Raw genomic sequence first — 24537 nt, 5'->3', positions numbered from 1 at the left:
GAGTGGGACTAATTGGAATGTTCTTTCAAAGAGCTGGCACAGGCACGATGGGTCGAATGGCCTCCTCCTGTGCTGTGTGGGTCTATGATTTCTAAAATCCACCTTTGTCACGTCATGAGCTTAGAATGTTTAAGTTACCCAGTTGGGTACAACTAGATCCATGTTGTCCAATAGAAACCGTTGACTAGCCACAGGTGTTGCTACGGCAACACCGTTTTAGCCACGTGCACTAAATTAGTAGAAAACGCCTTACACACAATACAGGTAAATGTTCACGTGTGTTTATTCACCTCACAAACATCAACCACCGTTCAGCAACCAAGGATGTAGAGCACTGAAACCGGGCAAAAAAAAACACTCACACTCTGCTTCTCCACTCACCATTTTATCAACAAACGCACAGAGAGGTTAAAGTTCACATGGATACGCCGTGCGAGTATGAGTATTGAGATCACAGGCCCAATGACGGTGTCGATTACTCTTTTTATTTACTAATCAGAAATGCAATCAGCCACATCTGGATTCCCAATTAGCCACATCTGGATTCCCAATTAGCCACATGTGGCTAGTGGCTAACGTAGTGGACAACACTGGGTTAGATCACTTTTACTTCTTTATTTGCTCAAAGTTTTAATCAATGATTTATGAAGTCATCCTCTTTGATTTTTTTTCATTTTTTTTTTGTGAGGTGGTATTGAGTCATTCGACCAGGAGAGTCTGTGTCTCCATCACTGCTCTGTGCTGAGAGATCTGAGATCAGCCGAGGTGATGATAGGGGGCCGTTACAAACAGCCTCGATACCCTGGGCTCGGACAGGTTTCCTGCTCCTGACTGCTCTCCGGTAATCCCTGCATGTATATCCAGATATCGGGTGAGGCCAGCGTCAGGCACTACTGCACTCGCTTCCCAAATCTCTGTCCAGTTTCATGTGTGAAAACCGCCACTTGGGTGTGCTGTTGGAGGAAATGCACCTGTGTGTGTATATTATTGTACGCATATATCTGTATGTGTAAGTATGTGTGTCTGCATATATCTGTGTGTATCTGTGTGAATGTGTATGTGTATGTGTGCGCGCATGTATCAGTATATGTGTGTTTCTAACAATCTGAGTGTATGTGTATATATTTGAGTGTGTGTGTATCTGTGTGTTGCTGTTGGAGTTTATGTTATATCGATGTGTGTGTATCTGTGTTGGTGTCTGTGTTTATGTGAACTGAACTAATACCACAGCACGGTTTAAATTTGGATTCTCTCTCTCTCTCCTAAAACTAATTCTCTCTCCCTCTCCTGTACCTGATTCTCTCTCTCTCTCCTGTACCTGATTCTCTCTCCTGCAACTGATTCTCTCTCTCTCTCCTGTAACTGATTCTCTCTCTCTCTCCTGTAACTGATTCTCTCTCTCTCTCCTGTACCTGATTCTCTCTCTCTCTCCTGTAACTGATTCTCTCTCTCTCTCCTGTAACTGATTCTCTCTCTCTCTCCTGCAAATGATTCTCTCTCTCTCCTGTAACTGATTCTCTCTCTCTCTCCTGGAACTGATTCTCTCTTCCTCTCCTGTAAATGATTCTCTCTCTCTCTCTCTCTCCTGTAACCGATTCTCTCTCTCTCCTGTAACTGATTCTCTCTCTCTCTCCTGGAACTGATTCTCTCTTCCTCTCCTGTAACTGATTCTCTCTCTCTCTCCTGTAACTGATTCTCTCTCTCTCTCTCTCCTGTAACTGATTCTCTCTCTCTCTCTCTCTCGTAACTGATTCTCTCTCTCTCTCTCTCTCCTGTAACTGATTCTCTCTCTCCTGTAAATGATTCTCTCTCTCTCCTGTAACTGATTCTCTCTCTCTCTCTCGTAACTGATTCTCTCTCTCCTGTAACTGATTCTCTCTCTCTCTCTCTCTCTCCTGTAACCGATTCTCTCTCTCCTGTAACTGATTCTCTCTCTCTCTCTCTCTCGTAACTGATTCTCTCTCTCTCTCTCTCTCCTGTAACTGATTCTCTCTCTCCTGTAACTGATTCTCTCTCTCTCTCTCTCGAAACTGATTCTCTCTCTCCTGTAACTGATTCTCTCTCTCTCTCCTGTAACTGATTCTCTCCCTCTCTCGTAACTGATTCTCTCTCTCTCTCTCCTGTAACTGATTCTCTCTCTCTCTCTCTCTCCTGTAACTGATTCTCTCTCTCGCTCTCTCGTAACTGATTCTCTCTCTCCTGTAACTGATTCTCTCTCTCTCTCCTGTAACTGATTCTCTCTCTCTCTCTCTCTCCTATACCTGATTCTCTCTCTCTCTCCTGTAACTGATTCTCTCTCTCTCTCCTAAAACTGATTCTCTCTCTCTCTCTCTCTCTCCTGTAACTGATTCTCTCTCGCTCTCCTCTAACTGATTCTCTCTCTCTCTCTCCTCTAACTGATTCTCTCTCTCTCTCTCCTGTAACTGATTCTCTCTCTCTCTCCTGTAACTGATTCTCTCTCTCTCTCCTGCAAATGATTCTCTCTCTCTCCTGTAACTGATTCTCTCTCTCTCTCCTGGAACTGATTCTCTCTTCCTCTCCTGTAAATGATTCTCTCTCTCTCTCTCTCTCCTGTAACCGATTCTCTCTCTCTCCTGTAACTGATTCTCTCTCTCTCTCCTGGAACTGATTCTCTCTTCCTCTCCTGTAACTGATTCTCTCTCTCTCTCCTGTAACTGATTCTCTCTCTCTCTCTCTCCTGTAACTGATTCTCTCTCTCTCTCTCTCTCGTAACTGATTCTCTCTCTCTCTCTCTCTCCTGTAACTGATTCTCTCTCTCCTGTAAATGATTCTCTCTCTCTCCTGTAACTGATTCTCTCTCTCTCTCTCGTAACTGATTCTCTCTCTCCTGTAACTGATTCTCTCTCTCTCTCCTGTAACCGATTCTCTCTCTCTCCTGTAACTGATTCTCTCTCTCTCTCTCTCTCTCGTAACTGATTCTCTCTCTCTCTCTCTCCTGTAACTGATTCTCTCTCTCCTGTAACTGATTCTCTCTCTCTCTCTCTCGAAACTGATTCTCTCTCTCCTGTAACTGATTCTCTCTCTCCTGTAACTGATTCTCTCCCTCTCTCGTAACTGATTCTCTCTCTCTCTCTCCTGTAACTGATTCTCTCTCTCTCTCTCTCTCCTGTAACTGATTCTCTCTCTCGCTCTCTCGTAACTGATTCTCTCTCTCCTGTAACTGATTCTCTCTCTCTCTCTCTCCTGTAACTGATTCTCTCTCTCTCTCTCTCTCTCTCCTATACCTGATTCTCTCTCTCTCTCCTGTAACTGATTCTCTCTCTCTCTCCTAAAACTGATTCTCTCTCTCTCTCTCTCTCTCCTGTAACTGATTCTCTCTCGCTCTCCTCTAACTGATTCTCTCTCTCTCTCTCCTCTAACTGATTCTCTCTCTCTCTCTCCTGTAACTGATTCTCTCTCTCTCCTGTAACATTCTCTCTCTCTCCTGTAACTGATTCTCTCTCTCTCTCCTGTAACCGATTCTCTCTCTCCTGTAACTGATTCTCTCTCTCTCTCGTAACTGATTCTCTCTCTCTCTCTCTCGAAACTGATTCTCTCTCTCCTGTAACTGATTCTCTCTCTCTCTCCTGTAACTGATTCTCTCTCTCTCTCTCTCCTGTAACTGATTCTCTCTCTCTCCTGTAACTGATTCTCTCTCTCTCTCCTGTAACTGATTCTCTCTCTCTCTCCTAAAACTGATTCTCTCTCTCTCTCCTGTGACTGATTCTCTCTCTCTCCTGTAAATGATTCTCTCTCTCTCTCTCCTGTAACTGATTCTCTCTCTCTCTCCTCTAACTGATTCTCTCTCTCTCTCCTGTAACTGATTCTCTCTCTCTCCTGTAACATTCTCTCTCTCTCTCCTGTAAATGATTCTCTCTCTCTCCTGTAACTGATTCTCTCTCTCTCTCTTGTAACATTCTCTCTCTCTCCTGTAAATGATTCTCTCTCTCTCTCCTGTGACTGATTCTCTCTCTCTCTCTCTCCTCTAACTGATTCTCTCGCCTGTAACATTCTCTCTCTCTCTCCTGTAACTGATTCTCTCTCTCTCCTGTAACATTCTCTCTCTCTCTCTCCTGTAAATGATTCTCTCTCTCTCCTGTGACTGATTCTCTTTCTCTCTCTCCTGCAACTGATTCTCTCTCTCTCTCTCCTATAACATTCTCTCTCTCTCCTGTAACCGATTCTCTCTCTCCCCTGTAACTGGTCAAAAAAGTAAAGGCCCATGGAATCCAAGGGAAAGTGGCAAATTGGATCCAAAATTGGCTCAGTGGCAGGAAATAAAGGATAATGGTCGACGGGTGTTTTTTGCGACTGGAAGGCTGTTTCCAGTGGGGTGTCGCAGGGCTCGGTACTGGGTCCTTTGCTTTTTGTGTTTACATTAATGATTTGGACTTAAACATAGGGGGCATGATTAAGAAATTTGCGGATGACACAAAGATAGGCCATATAGTTGATAGTGAGGAGGAAAGCTGTAGACTGCAGGAAGATATCAATGGACTGGTCAGATGGGCAGAAAAGTGGCAAATGGAGTTCAGTCCGGAGAAGTGTGAGGTAATGCATTTGGGAAGAGCAAACAAGGCAAGGGAATACACAATAAATGGGAGGATACTGAGAGGTGTAGAGGAAGTGAGGGACCTTGGAGTGCATGTCCACAGATCCCTGAAGGTAGCAGGACAGGTCGATAAGGTGGTTAAGAAGGCATATGGAATACTTTCCTTTATTAGCCGAGGCATAGAATATAAGAGCAGGGATGTTATGCTGGAACTGTATAAAACTCCAGTTAGGCCACAGCTTGAATACTGTGTACAGTTCTGGTCACCACATTACAGGAAGGATGTAATTGCACTAGAGAGGGTACAGAGGAGATTTACAAGGATGTTGCCAGGACTGGAGAATTTTAGCTATGATGACAGATTGGATAGGCTGGGGTTGCTTTCCTTGGAACAGAGGAGGCTAAGGGGTGATTTGATTGAGGTGGACAAAATTATGAGGGGCCTAGATAGAGTGGATAGGAAGGACCTATTTCCCTTAGCAGAGAGGTCAATAACCAGGGGGCATAGATTTAAAGTGATTGGTAGAAGGATTAGAGCGGAAATGAGGAAAAAGTTTTTCACCCAGAGGGTGGTGGGGGTCTGGAACTCACTGCCTGAGAGGGTGGTGGAGGCAGAAACCCTCAACTCATTTAAAAAATACCTGGATGTGCACCTGAAGAGCCGTGACCTGCAGGGCAATGGATCAATTGCGGGACAGTGAGATTAAGCTGGGTGGCTCGTTTCTCAGCCGGCGCGGACACGATGGGCCGAATGGCCTCCTTCTGTGCTGTAAATTTTCTATGATTCTATGATTCTCTCTCTCTCTTTCCTGTAACTGATTCTCTCTCTCTCCTGCAACTGATTCTCTCTCTCCTGTAACTGATTCTCTCTCTCTCTCCTGTAACTGATTCTCTCTCTCTCTCCTGCAACTGATTCTCTCTCTCTCTCCTGTAACTGATTCTCTCTCTCTCTCCTGTAACTGATTCTCTCTCTCCTGTAACTGATTCTCTCTCTCTCCTGTAACTGATTCTCTCTCTCTCGATACTGATTCTCTCTCTCGAAACTGATTCTCTCCCTCCTGTAACTGATTCTCTCTCTCTCTCTCTCTCTCGTAACTGATTCTCTCTCTCTCTCTCTCTCCTGTAACTGATTCTCTCCCTCTCTCCTGTAACTGATTCTCTCTCTCTCTCTCTCGTAACTGATTCTCTCTCTCTCTCTCTCTCTCGTAACTGATTCTCTCTCTCTCTCTCTCTCTCTCGTAACTGATTCTCTCTCTCTCTCTCCTGTAACTGATTCTCTCTCTCTCTCTCTCATAACTGATTCTCTCTCTCTCTCTCTCCTGTAACTGAATCTCTCTCTCTCTCTCTCTCTCGTAACTGATTCTCTCTCTCCTGTAACTGATTCTCTCTCTCTCTCCTGTAACTGATTCTCTCTCTCTCTCTCATAACTGATTCTCTCTCTCTCTCTCTCTCCTGTAACTGATTCTCTCTCTCTCTCTCGTAACTGATTCTCTCTCTCCTGTAACTGATTCTCTCTCTCTCTCCTATAACTGATTCTCTCTCTCTCTCTCCTGTAACTGATTCTCTCTCTCTCCTGTAACTGATTCTCTCTCTCCTGTAACTGATTCTCTCTCTCTCTCTCTCGTAACTGATTCTCTCTCTCTCTCTCTCCTGTAACTGATTCTCTCTCTCTCTCTCGTAACTGATTCTCTCTCTCTCTCCTGTAACTGATTCTCTCTCTCCTGTAACTAATTCTCTCTCTCTCTCCTGTAACTGATTCTCTCTCTCTCTCTCTCTCGTAACTGATTCTCTCTCTCTCTCCTGTAACTGATTCTCTCTCTCCTGTAACTGATTCTCTCTCTCTCTCCTGTAACTGATTCTCTCTCTCTCTCCTGTAACTGATTCTCTCTCTCTCCTGTAACTGATTCTCTCTCTCTCTCCTGTAACTGATTCTCTCTCTCCTGTAACTGATTCTCTCTCTCTCTCCTGTAACTGATTCTCTCTCTCTCTCCTGTGACTGATTCTCTCTCTCTCGTAACTGATTCTCTCTCTCCTGTAACTGATTCTCTCTCTCTCTCTCGAAACTGATTCTCTCTCTCCTGTAACTGATTCTCTCTCTCTCTCCTGTAACTGATTCTCTCTCTCTCTCTCTCTCCCTCATGGAATGTGCTGTTCTTCCCATGACCAGCATGTCCACCTGTTCCAGCCTTGTTTTAGCTCCATGTCTGAAAGACAGCACTGCCAACAGTGCAGCACTCCCTCAGGACTGCACTGAAGTGTCAGCCTGGATTATGTGCTCAAGTCTTGCAGGAAAGCTTGAAGCCACAAACGTCTGACTCAGAGGCAGGAGTGCTGCCAACCAAACCAAGCTGCCACTCAATGTCACTCCCTATTGATACTTTTATTATTTGTATTTAATTATTCTGTGATGTTTATTTAAAGTAATTAAGTAATGCGACATATAAATACATAGATAGACAGAAAGAAAGAAAGACAGATAGAAGAACAGACAGGCACAGACATAGATAGATAGATAGATAGATAGATAGAATGATATAGATGGACGGGAGGACAGATGAACAGATAAATAGTGAGATAGCAGAGATAACTGGAGTTTACATGTATTGTGATCTGTTGATATTTAAGTGCTGTATCATCCTTAAAGTCAGGAATCCTGTCTTTCTTTTGTGATTAATTCTGAGACTACCCAATTCTCCTCAAACACGCCCATTAATTGTAATGTCATGGTTCTCACTCAACAGATGCAATAAACAGAGACTGCTTTTTTTATTCATAAATTCTATCTGTTAGATGAAAATCAGAAAATTGCTGCAATAGCAGAAAGAATCAAGATGCCTTTAGTATAAACCTTGATTATCCATTAGCTTAAATGCAGAGTATTCATCCAGTACCCAAAGTTAAACCCTACCCTCTGCTGTTGTCTCCTGGGTAACAAAAAATTGCTTAGCAACACTTGTATGAATGTATTGGGAAGCATAGTATTTATATTAGAAAATGTGTTTTCATGCAAACTCAATTTTACACACAGTGAGACATAACCACTGTAATTTTCTTGGAGATTTGATACTAACTTCATAGTTTAGGGATTCAGTGTATCGTATAACTGTACACTGCCATTGGGACAGTGTGGGAGAGAGGGTGCAAAAATAAATTCAAGAGGGGCAACACAGGGGATAAGGCTAGTAGTGCATTGTAGGTAGCCCCTCTTATCATAGATACCCTCTCTCACTCAGTACCCTCTCTCACTCAGTACCCTCTCTCACTCAGTACCTCTCTCACTCAGTACCTCTCTCACTCAGTACCCTCTCTCACTCAGTACCCTCTCTCACTCAATACCCTCCTCTCACTCAATACTCTCTCTCACTCAATACCCTCTCTCACTCAGTACCCTCTCTCACTCAGTACCCTCTCTCACTCAATACCCTCTCTCACTCAGTACCTCTCTCACTCAGTACCCTCTCTCACTCAGTACCTCTCTCACTCAGTACCTCTCTCACTCAGTACCCTCTCTCACTCAGTACCCTCTCTCACTCAGTACCCTCTCTCACTCAGTACCCTCTCTCACTCAGTACCCTCTCTCACTCAGTACCTCTCTCACTCTGTACCTCTCTCACTCAGTACCCTCTCTCACTCAGTACCTCTCTCACTCAGTACCTCTCTCACTCAGTACCCTCTCTCACTCAGTACCCTCTCTCACTCTGTACCTCTCTCACTCAGTACCCTCTCTCACTCAGTACCCTCTCTCACTCTGTACCTCTCTCACTCAGTACCCTCTCTCACTCAGTACCTCTCTCACTCAGTACCCTCTCTCACTCAGTACCTCTCTCACTCAGTACCCTCTCTCACTCAGTACCTCTCTCACTCAGTACCCTCTCTCACTCAGTACCCTCTCTCACTGTAGGTACCCTCTCTCACTCAGTACCCTCTTTCACTCAGTACCCTCTCTCACTCAGTACCCTCTCTCACTCAATACCCTCCTCTCACTCAATACCCTCTCTCACTCAGTACTCTCTCTCACTCAGTACCCTCTCTCACTCAATACCCTCTCTCACTCAATACCCTCTCTCACTCAGTACCTCTCTCACTCAGTACCCTCTCTCACTCAGTACCCTCTCTCACTCAGTACCTCTCTCACTCAGTACCTCTCTCACTCAGTACCCTCTCTCACTCAGTACCTCTCTCACTCAGTACCCTCTCTCACTCAGTACCTCTCTCACTCAGTACCCTCTCTCACTCAGTACCTCTCTCACTCAGTACCCTCTCTCACTCAGTACCCTCTCTCACTGTAGGTACCCTCTCTCACTCAGTACCCTCTTTCACTCAGTACCCTCTCTCACTCAGTATCCTCTCTCACTCAATACCCTCCTCTCACTCAATACTCTCTCTCACTCAATACCCTCTCTCACTCAATACCCTCTCTAACTCAGTACCCTCTCTCACTCAGTACCCTCTCTCACTCAGTACCTCTCTCACTCAGTACCTCTCTCACTCAGTACCCTCTCTCACTCAGTACCTCTCTCACTCAGTACCCTCTCTCACTCAGTACCTCTCTCACTCAGTACCCTCTCTCACTCAGTACCTCTCTCACTCAGTACCCTCTCTCACTCAGTACCCTCTCTCACTGTCGGTACCCTCTCTCACTCAGTACCCTCTTTCACTCAGTACCCTCTCTCACTCAGTACCCTCTCTCACTCAATACCCTCCTCTCACTCAATACTCTCTCTCACTCAATACCCTCTCTCACTCAGTACTCTCTCTCACTCAGTACCCTCTCTCACTCAATACCCTCTCTTACTCAGTACCCTCTTTCACTCAGTACCCTCTCTCACTCAGTACCCTCTCTCACTCAATACCCTCCTCTCACTCAATACTCTCTCTCACTCAATACCCTCTCTCACTCAGTACCCTCTCTCACTCAGTACCCTCTCTCACTCAATACCCTCTCTCACTCAGTACCCTCTCTCACTCAGTACTCTCTCTCACTCAGTACCCTCTCTCACTCAGTACCCTCCCTCACTCAATACCCTCTCTCACTCAGTACCCTCTCTCACTCAGTGCCCTCTCTCACTCAGTACCCCCTCTCACTGTAGGTACCCTCTCTCACTCAGTACCCTCTCTCACTCAATACCCTCCTCTCACTCAATACCCTCTCTCACTCAGTACCCCCTCCCACTGTAGATACCCTCTCTCACTCAGTACCCTCTCTCACTCAGTACCCCCTCTCACTGTAGATACCCTCTATCACTCAGTACCCTCTCTCACTCAGTACCCCCTCTCACTGTAGATACCCTCTCTCACTCAGTACCCCCTCTCACTCAGTACCCCCTCTCACTGTAGGTACCCTCTATCACTCAGTACCCTCTCTCACTCAGTACCCTCTCTCACTCAATACCCTCCTCTCACTCAATACCCTCTCTCACTCAGTACCGTCTCTCACTCAGTACCCTCTCTCACTCAATACCCTCTCTCACTCAATACCCTCTCTCACTCAATACCCTCTCTCACTCAATACCCTCTCTCACTCAGTACCATCTCTCACTCAGTACCGTCTCTCACTCAGTACCCTCTCTCACTCAATACCCTCTCTCACTCAATACCCTCTCTCACTCAGTACCGTCTCTCACTCAATACCCTCTCTCACTCAATACCCTCTCTCACTCAATACCCTCTCTCACTCAGTACCGTCTCTCACTCAATACCCTCTCTCACTCAATACCCTCTCTCACTCAGTACTCTCTCTCACTCAGTACCGTCTCTCACTCAGTACCCTCTCTCACTCAATACCCTCTCTCACTCAATACCCTCTCTCACTCAGTACCCTCTCTCACTCAGTACCCTCTCTCACTCAATACCCTCTCACTCAGTACCCTCTCTCACTGTAGGTACCCTCTCTCACTCAATACCCTCTCACTCAGTACCCTCTCTCACTCAGTACCCTCTCACACTGTAGGTACCCTCTCTCACTCAGTACCCTCTCTCACTCAGTACCCTCTCTCACTGTAGGTACCCTCGCTCATTGTAGGTACCCTCTCTCACTCAGTGCCCTCTCTCACTCAGTACCTCTCTCACTCAGTACCCTCTCTCACTCAGTACCTCTCTCACTCAGTACCCTCTCACACTGTAGGTACCCTCACTCATTCAATACCCTCTCTCACTCAGTACCTCTCTCACTCAGTACCCTCTCTCACTCAGTACCTCTCTCACTCAGTACCCTCTCACACTGTAGGTACCCTTGCTCATTCAATACCCTCTCTCACTCAGTACCTCTCTCACTCAGTACCCTTTCTCACTCAGTACCCTCTCACACTGTAGGTACCCTCTCTCATGCAATACCCTCTCTCACTCAGTACCCTCTCTCACTCAGTACCCTTTCTCACTCAGTACCGTCTCACACTGTAGGTACCCTCTCTCATTCAATACCCTCTCTCACTCAGTACCCCCCCTCACTCAATACTCTCTCTAACTGTAGGTACTCTCCCTCATCAATGCTTCATCAATGACCTTCCCTCCATCATAAGGTCAGAAATGGGGATGTTTGCTGATGACTGCACAGTGTTCAGTTCCATTCACAAACCCTCAGATAATGAAGCAGTCCGTGCCCGCATGCAGCAAGACCTGGACAACATCCAGGTTTAGGCTGATAAGTGGCAAGTAACATTCGCACCAGACAAGTGCCAGGCAATGACTATCTCCAACAAAAGAGAGTCTAAACATCTCCCCTTGACATTCAACGGCATTACCATCGCCGAATCCCCCACCATCAACATCCTGGGGGTCACCATTGACCAGAAACTTAACTGGACCAGCCACATAAATACTGTGGCTGTGAGAGCAGGTCAGAGGCTGGGTATTCTGCAGCGAATGACTCACCTCCTTATTCCCCAAAGCCTTTCCACCATCTACAAGGCACAAGTCAGGAGTGTGATGGAATACTCCCCACTTGCCTGGATGAGAGCAGCTCCAACAACACTCAAGAAGCTCGACACCATCCAGGACAAAGCAGCCCACTTGATTGGCACCCCATCCACCACCTTAAACATTCACTCCCTTCACCACCGGCACACCGTGGCTGCAGTGTGTACCATCCACAGGATGCACTGTAGCAATTCGCCAAGGCTTCTTTAACAGCACCTCCCAAACCCGCGACCTCTACCATCAGAAGGACAAGGGCAGCAGGCGCATGGGAACAACACCACCTGCACGTTCCCCTCCAACCACCCCGACTTGGAAATATATCGCCATTGCTGGGTCATAATCCTGGAACTCCCTACCTAGCAGCACTGTGGGAGAATCTTCACCACACGGACTGCAGCGGTTCAAGAAGGTGGCTCACCACCACCTTCTCAAGGGCAATTAGGGATGGGCAATAAATGCCGGCCTTGCCAGCGATGCCCACATCCCATGAATGAATAAGAAAAAAAAATCCCTCTCACCTTTGGTACCTTCTCTCGCTGTCAGTTGCCTCATTTGAGCTGCCTTTTGCTTTCCCCCATTATATCCCCATTTTTTCTTCCTCTCCTGGAACTGCTGTTTCATTCTGGGCTTTCAGGAGGTGGGCACATGGGAGTAAAAAGACACCTTTGCTAGTAATATACTGCCCGTACTTATTACAGGTGTTGCTGAGCAATTCTTTGTTACCCAGGTTAAGCAACAGAAGGGGGTTTGGGGGTTGCTGCAGTTCCACAGGCCCCAGTCATCCCCACACTCACCCAAGTGACCATTCTTCCAATACTGCATTGGAGTGTCGTCCTGGTCTGGGGTTTGGATCGACAACGCTCTACTGTGATACTCCAGTAGATCATGCAGTAGGCCATTCAATAGGCATTACACTTGTCAGCCGTGGCTCAGTGGGTAGCACTCTCGCCTCTGGGTCCAAAGGTCATGGGTTTAAGTCCCACACCAGGGACTTGAGCACAAAATCCAGGCTGACACTCCAGTGCAGAACGGAGGGAGTGCTGTATCGTTGGAGATGCGGTCTTTCAGATGAGATGTTAAACCAAGGCCCCGTCTGCCCTCTCAGGTGGACGTAAAAGATCCCATGGTCACTCTTTCGAAGAAGAGCAGAGGAGTTCTCCCTGGTGTCCTGGGCCAATGTTTATCCATCAACCAACATCACTAAAAACAGATTATCTGGTCGTTATCACATTGCTGTTTGTGGGATCTTGCTGTGTGCAAATTGGCTGCTGCATTTCCTAAATTACAACAATGACTACACTTCAAAAAGTACTTCATTGGCTGTAAAGCGCTTTGGGACATCCTGAGGTCGTGAAAGGTGCCCTTTAAATGCAAGGGGCATGATTTTAACATGGCAGCGGGAAGTCAGCGGGTGAACGAGTCGTCGTGTGGGAAACCCGGAAAACGTTTCCGCGCATCGGTTTGAGTGATCGCCGCTAAATTGAAGGCCCTTAATTTTACTTCCAGGTTTCGCATCTCCAAGCTGGGCAGCGGGCGTACAGCGCACCTGAATGAGGTGCTGGGAAGTGGATTATTTAAAGGGCCATTGCAACCATGGATTTTGAAGGAGAAAGGAGGATAATTGCAGAATGCAGCATCACAGGGTGAAGGCAGGACCCCAGTTTAACGACTCTTCGCTTGAGTTACTGCTGGCTGGTGTCAGGAGCAGGAGGGTAACACTATACCCGGCTGACCGGAGGAAACGCCCTGCTTCTGCCACCAAGAAGGAGCGGCTCGAAGTGGCAGAGGAGATTAGCAGCAGGAACATGGTGGCAAGGGCATGGGTGCAATGCAGGAAGTGCTTTACAGACCTAACCAGGTTAGGAAAAGTGAGTACAGTTACTGATTCGCCCACACCTGTGGTGTACATCACCCCCCCTCCCTCACTCTGTCTTGCCAAACCTACTCCATCACATCACTCCTCACACCCACTTAAGTCTCATCTTCAACTTACCTTCACTTTCTGTGCACTTCCTCACCTCCCCATTTGTGAACCCACCTCTCCCACTCACCCCAGTCCTGATTCAATGTGATGAATCTGTCTGATACTCACCCTCCGATGCATCTCTTTCATTGTCAGCCTCACCCAAAGCAATGCATCCATTGGGTGGCCCCGTCACCCTCACTCACTCACACTTCTTTCTCCCCTTGTAGGAGAAGAGAGCGCAAACTGCACGGGAGAGGAGTAGGACTGGAGGGGGCCCACCACAAATAGTGCCCCTGACAGAGGCAAAGGAGGAGGCCTTGGACATCAGTCGCGCGGTTGCATGCCCAGCCGTCGGAGACGGTGAGACTGGCAAACCGCAGACGGCCGGTGACAGAACTTTAACATCCTTCACACACATCATGAGTTGATGTTATTAATGATTGACGTGCTGCAACGCCTCAGTATGCTCATTGGAACGATTGTAAGTTCTCCGATGATTTTTTTAATGTTGCTTTATGTTCTCTTCCAGGGCCTTCACAGATTGATGACGAGGCGGGCGCCATGGACGAGGGCGATTCCTCGGAGCAGCTCAACTCCTCTGAGGACGCACTGTCACATGACATCCAGCCATGCACCAGCGCAGATCCTGGCACATCGGTGGGTCCTGTTAGGCAGATAGGCACCTGAAGTGCATCTTAAGCATTCCTATGGCTTGTTCAATGACAGGCCTGGTGGTGATGTGACTGTGGTTGTACCACTGCTGTGCCTCATTGGTGGGGTTTTTCACAGGTTTCATAAACCATGTCTGCAAGGGGTATCCTTGTCACCAAGGAGCCAGCCTTTAAGTCTATCTTGTGTGTGGATGAGGTCCAGGATGTTGGACTCACACAAAATGGTGGTAGAAGTTTGGAACTCTCTTCCGCAAACGGCAATTGATACTAGCTCAATTGCTAAATTTAAATCTGAGATAGATAGCTTTTTGGCAACCAAAGGTATTAAGGGATATGGGCCAAAGGCAGGTATATGGAGTTAGATCACAGATCGGCCATGATCTTATCAAATGGCGGAGCAGGCACGAGGGGCTGAATGGCCTAATCCTGTTCCTATGTTCCTATGTTCCTATGAATCATGGCAGCTGCCAGGGAATCTGGCACACACCTGCGGAAACCTCTTCCGGCCCGTCGCAAACCAGCTCTGCATTGATGGAGCGATATCCCTTTTGGTTGATGAACAGTCCTGGCTCAGGCGCAAGTCCTCGGATTGCTACTAGTGTACAATCAATTGCGCCCTGCACCCGTGGGAAGCCAGCCAGAGAGTTGAATCCCACTGCCCTCTCAGTCTGGCTGATATCGTCGATGGGGAAGCTGATGTTGTCGGATGCCCTGCAAAACAAGCCATCCATCACCTGTCATTTGTGTGATTCCCATGGCTTGTTCAATGACAGGCCTGGTGGTGATGTGACTGTGGTTGCACCACTTGTGTGCAGACGACTGAGAGACCCTGGAGATGTCACCGGTGGCACCCTGGAAGAATCCAGAAGTGAAGAAATTGAGGGCAATGCGTGGCCACTGGGCCCAACCGGGAGCAGCTTTGCATGAAGGAATGTGCAGTGTCTACGAACACCTAGTGACTCAATCTGAGCCCACGTAGGCACTGCTCCTCAGAGAGGTCCAGGAAACTCAGCCTCTGCCTGTACACCCTCTCACCCTGCTCTTCTCCAGGTCCTGGTGGCGAACCTCTGTCTTGTGCACCTGCAGATCCCAGAACTGCACGCCGTGCCTGCCATGGATGGTGATGTGCCTCCTCCTCAGGTGTACGGTGGAATAAATCCATTGCACACCCCCCCCCCTCCACATCCTGACCTTATCAGTTTGAGGGAGTCCAAAATGTAGGTAAATCTGTCTGAACACAAGACTTCTGAATGTGAACAAAGAAATCTCAGTGTAAACACAAAGATCTCCCAGCCGAACGTTTGTCTGAGAGAACTGAGTGCCCTGCTGCGAAAACTCACCTTTTCTTCGCGTGTCAATCTCTGGTCTAAAGGTCCAAATCAGGGTCAGCTGCAACTCACCTCCATTTCCATGGCGTGTTTCAGAGGCCACAGGAGACATGTTCAGTATAAGTAAAAATTCTTTGTCTTGCTGAGTACACAAACATTTAATCCCCTTAAGTGCTTTAAGGACATTAATTTGCCCTTTAAATATTGGCCCGCCGATTTTAAGTGCTGACGGGGACTTCCAGGTGTCTGTTGTGGATGCGGATCCAAACGCGCCTGGGTCAAACCCAGAAGTGGGCATGTTGGAGCCGGGATGTGGTCCTGCTCCAAAAACCTGTTATTTTCACCTCCCACCCATCCCCAACCCACCTGTTCTTTGGGTGTTAAAATTACCCCCAAGTTCTTTCTTTCTTCATGTCAAAATCTGGACAGTGAATGTGGGCAAGCCATTCAACTGAGGGGTCCTCATACTCGAGGCCAATCTTGTCCTTTCCCATAACATAACATTTTGGGATCCAGTATGTGAGTAATTTGAGACACGATGTGGTGAGTGTAACAGGCTCGGGAGGAACAGGTGACTTTGGACCTATGGTTCCCAGAGCTCTCCACCACTGGGGGTTTTCCTCACCTCATGTCTGGGTCTGTTGTAGACTAATTGATGGAGATTGATTGCTGTGATTAGTCAACAACTCCATTATCATTGTATCATGCGACTACCAGGGTGGGAGAAGGTGAACTAGATGGACTACAGTCAATTTTAGTCTGGCAATTCCGAAGTTCCTATGTTCCATTTTCTGGCTGGGGTCGCTGGATAATGATCTGCAGCGGGATTATTTCCCCTTTTCCCGCTTCAGGATCATGGAGACCAATTGTAGGAGCCCTATTGCTACTCAGTTAAGATAAACGGGCTCAGTATGCACCTGGTATCAAACCTGGGATCCTCCTCGTCTGTATGAGTCAGTAAGACAAAAGCATTAATTTGATACGTGGACCAATTCTGGAGTCTCACTGAACAGTGTTTTTTTCCTGTGTGTGTGTTTGTGTGTGTGTGTTTGTGTGTTTGTGTGTGTGTTTGTGTGTGTGTGTTGTCAGCTGTGAGGCAATTTTGGTAACATATAAACCACGCTCCCACCTGGCTGACAGGCTCCAAATGCCACGCTACCAATATTCAACTTAGAAAGAAAAGAGAGATCCAAACTAAAATAAAAACAGAAAATGCTGAAAACACTCAGCAGGTCAGGCAGCATCTGTGGAGAGAGAATCAGAGTTAACGTTTCAGGCCGATGACCTTTCATCAGAACTGGAAGATGTTAGAGATAAGCAACTTTTAAGCAAATACAGAGGTAGGGAAAATGGGGGAAAGAACAAAAGGGAAAGGTCTGTGATAGGGTGGAGGGCAGGGGTGATTAAATGACAAAAGGGATGATGGTAAATTAAAATAATTACATTTACACGCAGAAAAACCAACCTTGAAATTTTGAAATAATTCTGATGATGGGTTACACACCCCACCCATTATAAACTTGGCCCATTGTCCTTACAGATTGGAACTGACCTGCTGTGTATTCCCAGTATTTCCTGCTTTTATTTCAGATTCCCAACATTTGTAGCTTTATTCCCCTTTTTTTATTTTAACCTTGAACTTGCCCTGGGAAATTAATGTGTGAACATTGAAACTACTTTGTATGAAACTCCTTTGTTTGCTATTTTGAAACTCCTGCTAACCATTTTCAAATCAGCGAGTTAGCACACGGGCAGTGGTGAGCTCCCTTAAAATAGCAGACCAGAGACTCTTGGACAAGTGAGTGAAGTATCTTGGAGCTGATATCTGACAGAGCCATTTTAAGGGTATGAGTTCTTTTAGAAATGAAGAAAAGATTGAGACTATCCAAAAATAAATGATAAGAAATGTCCTCAGGATAAAAGGCAGTTATTATAAGAAATAATAATTTGGGTGGTAATAAAAGTTTTCTTACAGTATTGCACTTGTGTCTGTGTTAAATAGATTTTTGTGTGTTTATTTAAGTGTGTGCGTAATTTGTAACTCTGTTATGTCTGTTTTCCATCAGGTTATGTGTTATATGTGTGTGTTTTATATCGTGTGTTACGGTCTGTGTGTGTGCCTTAGATTTATGTGTTTTGCATCTCTCGATGTCCTTATGCATGATTTACATCTATAGTTTCGTGTGTTACATATGTTTGTGTGTGTGTTTTACATCTCTGGGTTAGAAATGTGTGTATTGTATGTGTGTGCGTCCCTCGTGTATGTATAGTGCCTCTGTTGTGTGTATGTTTATTTATATAATAAGGGTACATGCTCAGCTTTCGTTCGGAGCAGAGCCCAAAGGAATTGTCCCCTTCCACTCTTACCCAAACCGCCGACTACTCCGATATAATCGATTGGAACTCGCCGCCAGATTCGACTTAAAAAACACGTCCTTCGTGCTTTAGGGGCGAGAGAAAAAATACTTTCCGCTTTTAAGAGAAAAACTTTCTCTAACTAACGAGATTTAAGTTAGTGTCCAATCTTATATCTGAAAACACGGCGCTGCGTTCGACAGTCTGAGTCTTTGCAAAGTGGGGGGGTCTCTCTGGCCGGTTACTGGTGAGCGCTGGACTCAGAGACAGGGAGTGAGAGGGAAACCTTTCCAACTCGCCATCACCGACTGCAGCTCTCTAGGTGAGTAGAAAATCCCAACAGATTATTTCGTTTTCTCTTGCATTTATTCAACTGTCTGTGATGAGTGTTGTGTGTGTTTTATTTTTTTTTAAATATTTCAATTCTCACTTGCTTTCTCTCTTAATGTATCCCACCCGATGTGAGAGCTGTTATTATGACTCCTTTGTAAAGCAAATGAACTTTTTTCTAAAGAACAAAATTCGTATTGTTACGTTTCTTTCTCACTGGAAACAAATAATCAATAAGACAGACTTTCGTGTATTTGTTATAGAATGCAAGTGTAAATATTTCGGCTCCAACATCAGTTCAATATATTCCTGGTCTGTTAGAACTAGTTGTTTCTGTCTGCGGGACTCTCTCTCCCTGAATGAACATCGACTGGATCATTGGTGCTGAAAGTTTCCTTGCAAACTATTACTTCTCTCTCTCTCTGCCTCCGTCCAGCCCTCGGGGTCAGTATCACCCCTCTCACCTCTACTTCCTCTACTGAGATGCATAATCCCCTAAAAATTAACCAGTTTAATATAATCAACGCTGTTTTAAACCGATCTCCGATTCAATCCTGTGCATTAATTGAAACCTGCAATATTTACTCAGACACACAGACAGACACATGTGACGTGTATATTGTATTTATAAACCACAACTCGGCAAACAATTTAACACCCACAAACCGACTGATTTACTTACATATTTTATGAAGAAATATTCTATCTCAAGTGTGTCTCTTTCCTTCTAAAACTAAAATCCAATTTAGCAGAGATTGGGACTCAATCTTTGCATTCGTTCAAAACAATAGAGACTCTCGGACACCCGAAATCTACAAATTTATAACATAAAAACCCAATAATTAACAGGCATTATTTTTTTTAGTTGCGATACACAATAGAAGTTAAAAAGAGGATTTCCCACCGCTGCACACTGAGGTTACACTTTCATTCAGTTCCATCACAACTCTCAAGATCTTGCTGCTTGTGTTACTTTTAACTATTTATTTATTCGCGATCTCACTTAGAACAAAAACCAATCAGTACCTAATTTAGGGAATTGTATTGCAATCTGTTTAAAGGTCATTTACACCCGGCCTGCGGGTCCTTTTAAACCCAGGATTCCGTGCAGACTGCGCAAAACTGGGAGAATATCTGAGCTTCGAGCCCGGAGCGGACAAAGGCAACAACTGATTGAGTGTAGTGAGTGCGTGTGAGACAGGAGCCCCCTCGAAACACAAACACACACACACAGACACACCAAAACCCAAAAACACAGACACAAACACACACACAGACACACCAAAACCCAAAAACACAGACACAAACACACACACAGACACACCAAAACCCAAAAACACAGACACAAACACACACACAGACACACACACCAATACCCAAAAACACAGGCACACACACACCAACACCCAAAAACACAGACACACACACAAAAACCCAAAAACACAGACACAAACACACACACAGACACACACACACCAATACCCAAAAACACAGGCACACACACACCAACACCCAAAAACAGACACACACACACAAAAACCCAAAAACACAGACACAAACACACACACAGACACACACACCAATACCCCAAAACACAGACACAAACACACACACAGACACACACACACCAATACCCCAAAACACAGACACAAACACACACACAGACACACACACAACAATACCCCAAAACACAGACACAAACACACACACAGACACACACACAACAATACCCAAAAACACAGACACACACACCAACACCCAAAAACACAGACACAAACACACACACAAACACCCAAAAACACAGACACAAACACACACACAGACACACACACACCAATACCCCAAAACACAGACACAAACACACACACAGACACACACACAATACCCAAAAACACAGACACAAACACACACACAGACACACACACACACACCAACACCCAAAAACACAGACACAAATACACACACACAAACACCCAAAAACACAGACACAAACGCACACACACAAACACCCAAAAACACAGACACACACAAACACACACACAGACATACACACACACCAACACCCAAAAACACAAACACACACAGATACACACACACCATCACCCAAAAACACAGACACACATAAACACACACACAAAACACACAACACACTGACACACAAAACACACAGGCACACACTGACACACATAAACACACTCACACAGACACACACAGACACACACTGACACACATAAACACACACTCGCACACAGTCACACACACACAGACACGCAAACACACATAGACATACAATGACACACAAACACACACTCGCACACACAGACTCACACATACACAGACACAATCACTCATACATATACGCACACATACACACATTTACACACACATATACACATGCACACACATATACATATACACACATCTACACACATACACCCCTATACGCGGGCCAGTTACATCGCACTCTGTGTGTTTCTGCTTGCCCTGGGCCCGAGGTGTGTGTTTATAATGTGAACTCCGAACTGACCCATTTCGCAATTTAACCAGGGCTGGGATCTCAGTCCCGGCGATAATCTGGCGTCACCTCGGCCTCGCAGAATAACTGTAACATGCGTGAAAGTTTCAAAAGTTCTCTGGCGCCGTGCTGGATCATTTTATTTTTCTGAGTTTTATATTAACGAATACTTGCTCCTCATTCTCCCAAAATGTAGGAGCTCTCTGCAGACGCTCAGTCTCCGCTGTGGCCGGATAGAGAGCGTCACGAATTCTCAGCTCGAGTCTCACATCCCAGTGTAGCTCTGTACAGTGGCTCGGACCAGTATCCGTGGTTTATTCATACTACACGCAGAGTGGAAAGATACAGATGGGGACACATGTACACACCGTATACACGGGGACCCCACGTATAGATGGAGACACACTCGGACCCCAAGTATAAATAGGGACACATACAGTTTACATGGGCACACAAAAGTACAAATGGGAACAAAAACAGGTACACACAGAATTCACAAGTATACACAAATATAGATGTAGATACTCACACAAATGGAACATATCCCCACGATTTGACAAAAATGCATTTAAGTGTACATTTACGCGTATAAATAGATAAAAGTATATAGGAACATAGGCACACGTAAGGATGCACTCTTAAGTAAGGTATATGCTCACATGAATCCGTATACACGACCACAAGCCCTGATAGGATGATAGGAGCAGCTTCCCCTTAGTGATGATCCCAGTTTCCTCCCGTACAACACCAGCGAAGCCGGGCCCCTCTCACTCCCATTCCAAGTCTCCATCCACCCCATTATCTTTAAACTAGTCTGTACGGCAAGAGTAAGTGCGGGCTTTTAAAACAAAACCACCCACGAACTCGATCGTGTGAGATTGATTCGGGTACCATATTATAAATTATATTTATTCATCACAACTCAAGATAATAGCGCACCGTGTTTACTGCTCACTCCTGGTAATCTGGTAAATTCATGTTCAAGATTTGATTCTTTTGAATCTCACATATGTGGGAGTGAGTGGGGATGCACGATTGTATTATACTGTATGTATTTATATATATATATGTGTGTGTGGATATATATGAGTATCAGCATGTATAGGTGGGTGTGAATATAGTATAAGAGTGTGCGTGGGGGGATGCATGAGTATATTATACTGTGTATATATATGTATGAGTGTATTATACTATATATATGAGTATGTTATAATGTATATATGTGTGAGTATATTATTCTGTATATATATATGTATGAATATATTACACTGTATATGTGTGAGTATATTATACTGTGTATATGTATGAGTATATTATACTGTGTATATGTATGAGTATATTATACTGTATATATGTATGAGTATATTATACTGTATATATGTATGAGTGTATTATACTGTGTATCTATGTATGAGTATATTATACTGTGTATCTATGTATGAGTGTATTATACTGTGTATCTATGTATGAGTGTATTATACTGTGTATCTATGTATGAGTGTATTATACTGTGTATCTATGTATGAGTGTATTATACTGTGTATCTATGTATGAGTGTATTGAAATACATGTGTGTCAGCATGTGTAGGCGAGTGTGAATGTAGTATGGGTATGTGAGGGTGTATTTGCTGCTTTTATACTGTTGCTCGTTTAGGTCAGATTTGAGGGATTACAGTGTTAAACCCGACTCTTTTACTCTGGGAGCATAACAGTGGGTCCAGTTTTTCTCTCCTCGTAGGTTTATGATTGGACTGCTGGAACAAGGGAGCCGGATTTTACAATGTTCACACAGAGAGCCGGTTTAAGGAGGCTCGTCACCCAGAACTTGAATTAAAACAGCAACAGTATAAAAGCAGATTAGTGAACCAATGTGTGTGTGTGTGTTATCGTACTGGTGTGCATATCGTAATGCGTATGTGTGTGACTATAATTTGTAAGTGAGTGTTGTGCACGGATTAGCGTGTATGTAGCGTGTGAGATGCGTTTGAGTGTATAAATAGTGTATCTCAGATATGTCAATGTCTGTATTTAAGTATGAGTGTGTGTTGGTGTCGGTAAATATATGAGTATGGGTTAGTGTAGGTGAGTATATGTGTGTTTTCGCAGAGGTGAATGAGTGTGGTAGTATGTGATTATATGTATATGAATATATCTGTGTGTTTAATATAGGTGCATTAGTGTGTAAGAGTGCATGTTAACATGAGTCTGTATTAGTGTGTTATTGTTTATGTGTGTGTCAGTGTATATGTGTCAATGTATGTGTATATATGTTTGTGGGTTTAGTATATTTGTGTTAGTGTTTTTGAGTGTGTTAGTGTATGTGATTATATGAGTGTGGGTTTAGTGTATATGAGTGTTAGTGTATATGAGTGTGGGTTTAGTGTATATGAGTGTTAGTGTATATGAGTGTGGGTTTAGTGTATATGAGTGTTAGTGTATATGAGTGTGGGTTTAGTGTATATGAGTGTTAGTGTATATGAGTGTGGGTTTAGTGTATATGAGTGTGAGTGTATATGAGTGTGTGAGCCACTTCTCGTGTTTTCCTCTCGGCCTACAAAGCGTGGGCTATGGTGAGGATTTGTTGCGAGCTTCTTGCAGCAGGTTTTAAAACAATCCGACAACGCTCCCCAAAATATAAATAATTCCGGTAATTTGAAGTCAAACGGAAAGTCCCGCAGATACACAACAGGTAACAAATACATTTTCACATTTGCTAATTCATGTGCACAGTCGGAGCCGCTTCCCCCGCGCAACCGAGAGCTGAAACTCGGAAAGTTTCAAGAAATGTGTGTTAGAGGATAGTGTCAGAGCGGGGGAAATAATGGGAGAAATTCTACAATCACAAGGACCCAAACCTTCAGTTAAAATTACACCGAGGGGTTTGTTTGAGGGAATTACACTGGGTTAAATATCCCTTTTCAATTGCGTCTTTTTAATTGGATTTCTCGATGATTTATTTGGGGAGGATTTATTTATTTGTTAACTGGACATTTCTTTGCACAGAGTTACCGCGGGTCCCGAGTAAATAAAACCTTTTAATGACTTTATAAAACACTCAGTCCCTGGGATTTCCTCACTTTGTGGATTGGAGCTGGGCTGAAGATTGTCACCTCGGAGCCGCTCCGGACCGTCTCAACTCCCCATTCACCGCTCCCCCTTTCTCCTGCTCTCTCTCCCCCGCCCCCCCCCCGTCACAACCCATAATTTTAATAACCAACAACAGTCCCGAACTGGGCTAAACTTTGGACATTGTTCACCCCTGTACTTTTTCCCAACCAGAATGTATCATTTTAAATAAAATGATATTTTATCTGCTTGTATTTTCTATCGAGTTTTATGTCTGATTTATTTTTTATGTTTATTTAACTTGTTTCCGGAGCTCATTGTGTGATTTGGAAATTAAATTTTCTCCTCAAGAGAGAAATAAAATAAAAATCGGATTAAACGCTTTATAAACCCAACTTCAAATATTATTTCACGGAGCCGAGGCGACATTACCATCAACAGCCCCGACTTTTCAGCTCATCGCTCTGCAATTCCCTGCAGTTCAGGGCGGTCATCGGGATGGATGGATAGATAGAGAGAGAGAGATGGATAGATAGAGAGAGATGAATGGATGGATGGATTGAGATCAATGGATGAATAGAGATAGATAGATAGAGATCGAGAGATGGATAGAGAGAGAGATAGATGGATGGAGAGAGAGAGAGATAGATGGATAGATAGATAGAGATAGATAGATGGATAGATAAATAGAGATAGATGGATGGATGGATAGAGAGATAGAGATATAGATAGCTAGATGGATAGATAGAGGATACATAGATAGAGATAGATGGATGGATGGATAGGGATAGAGATAGATAGATGGATGGATAGATAGAGATAGAGAGAGATAGATGGAT

The sequence above is a fragment of the Heptranchias perlo genome, chromosome 10, assembly GCF_035084215.1.
Source record: "Heptranchias perlo isolate sHepPer1 chromosome 10, sHepPer1.hap1, whole genome shotgun sequence".
Lineage (NCBI taxonomy): Eukaryota > Metazoa > Chordata > Chondrichthyes > Hexanchiformes > Hexanchidae > Heptranchias > Heptranchias perlo.
This window is presented reverse-complemented; position numbering follows the sequence as displayed.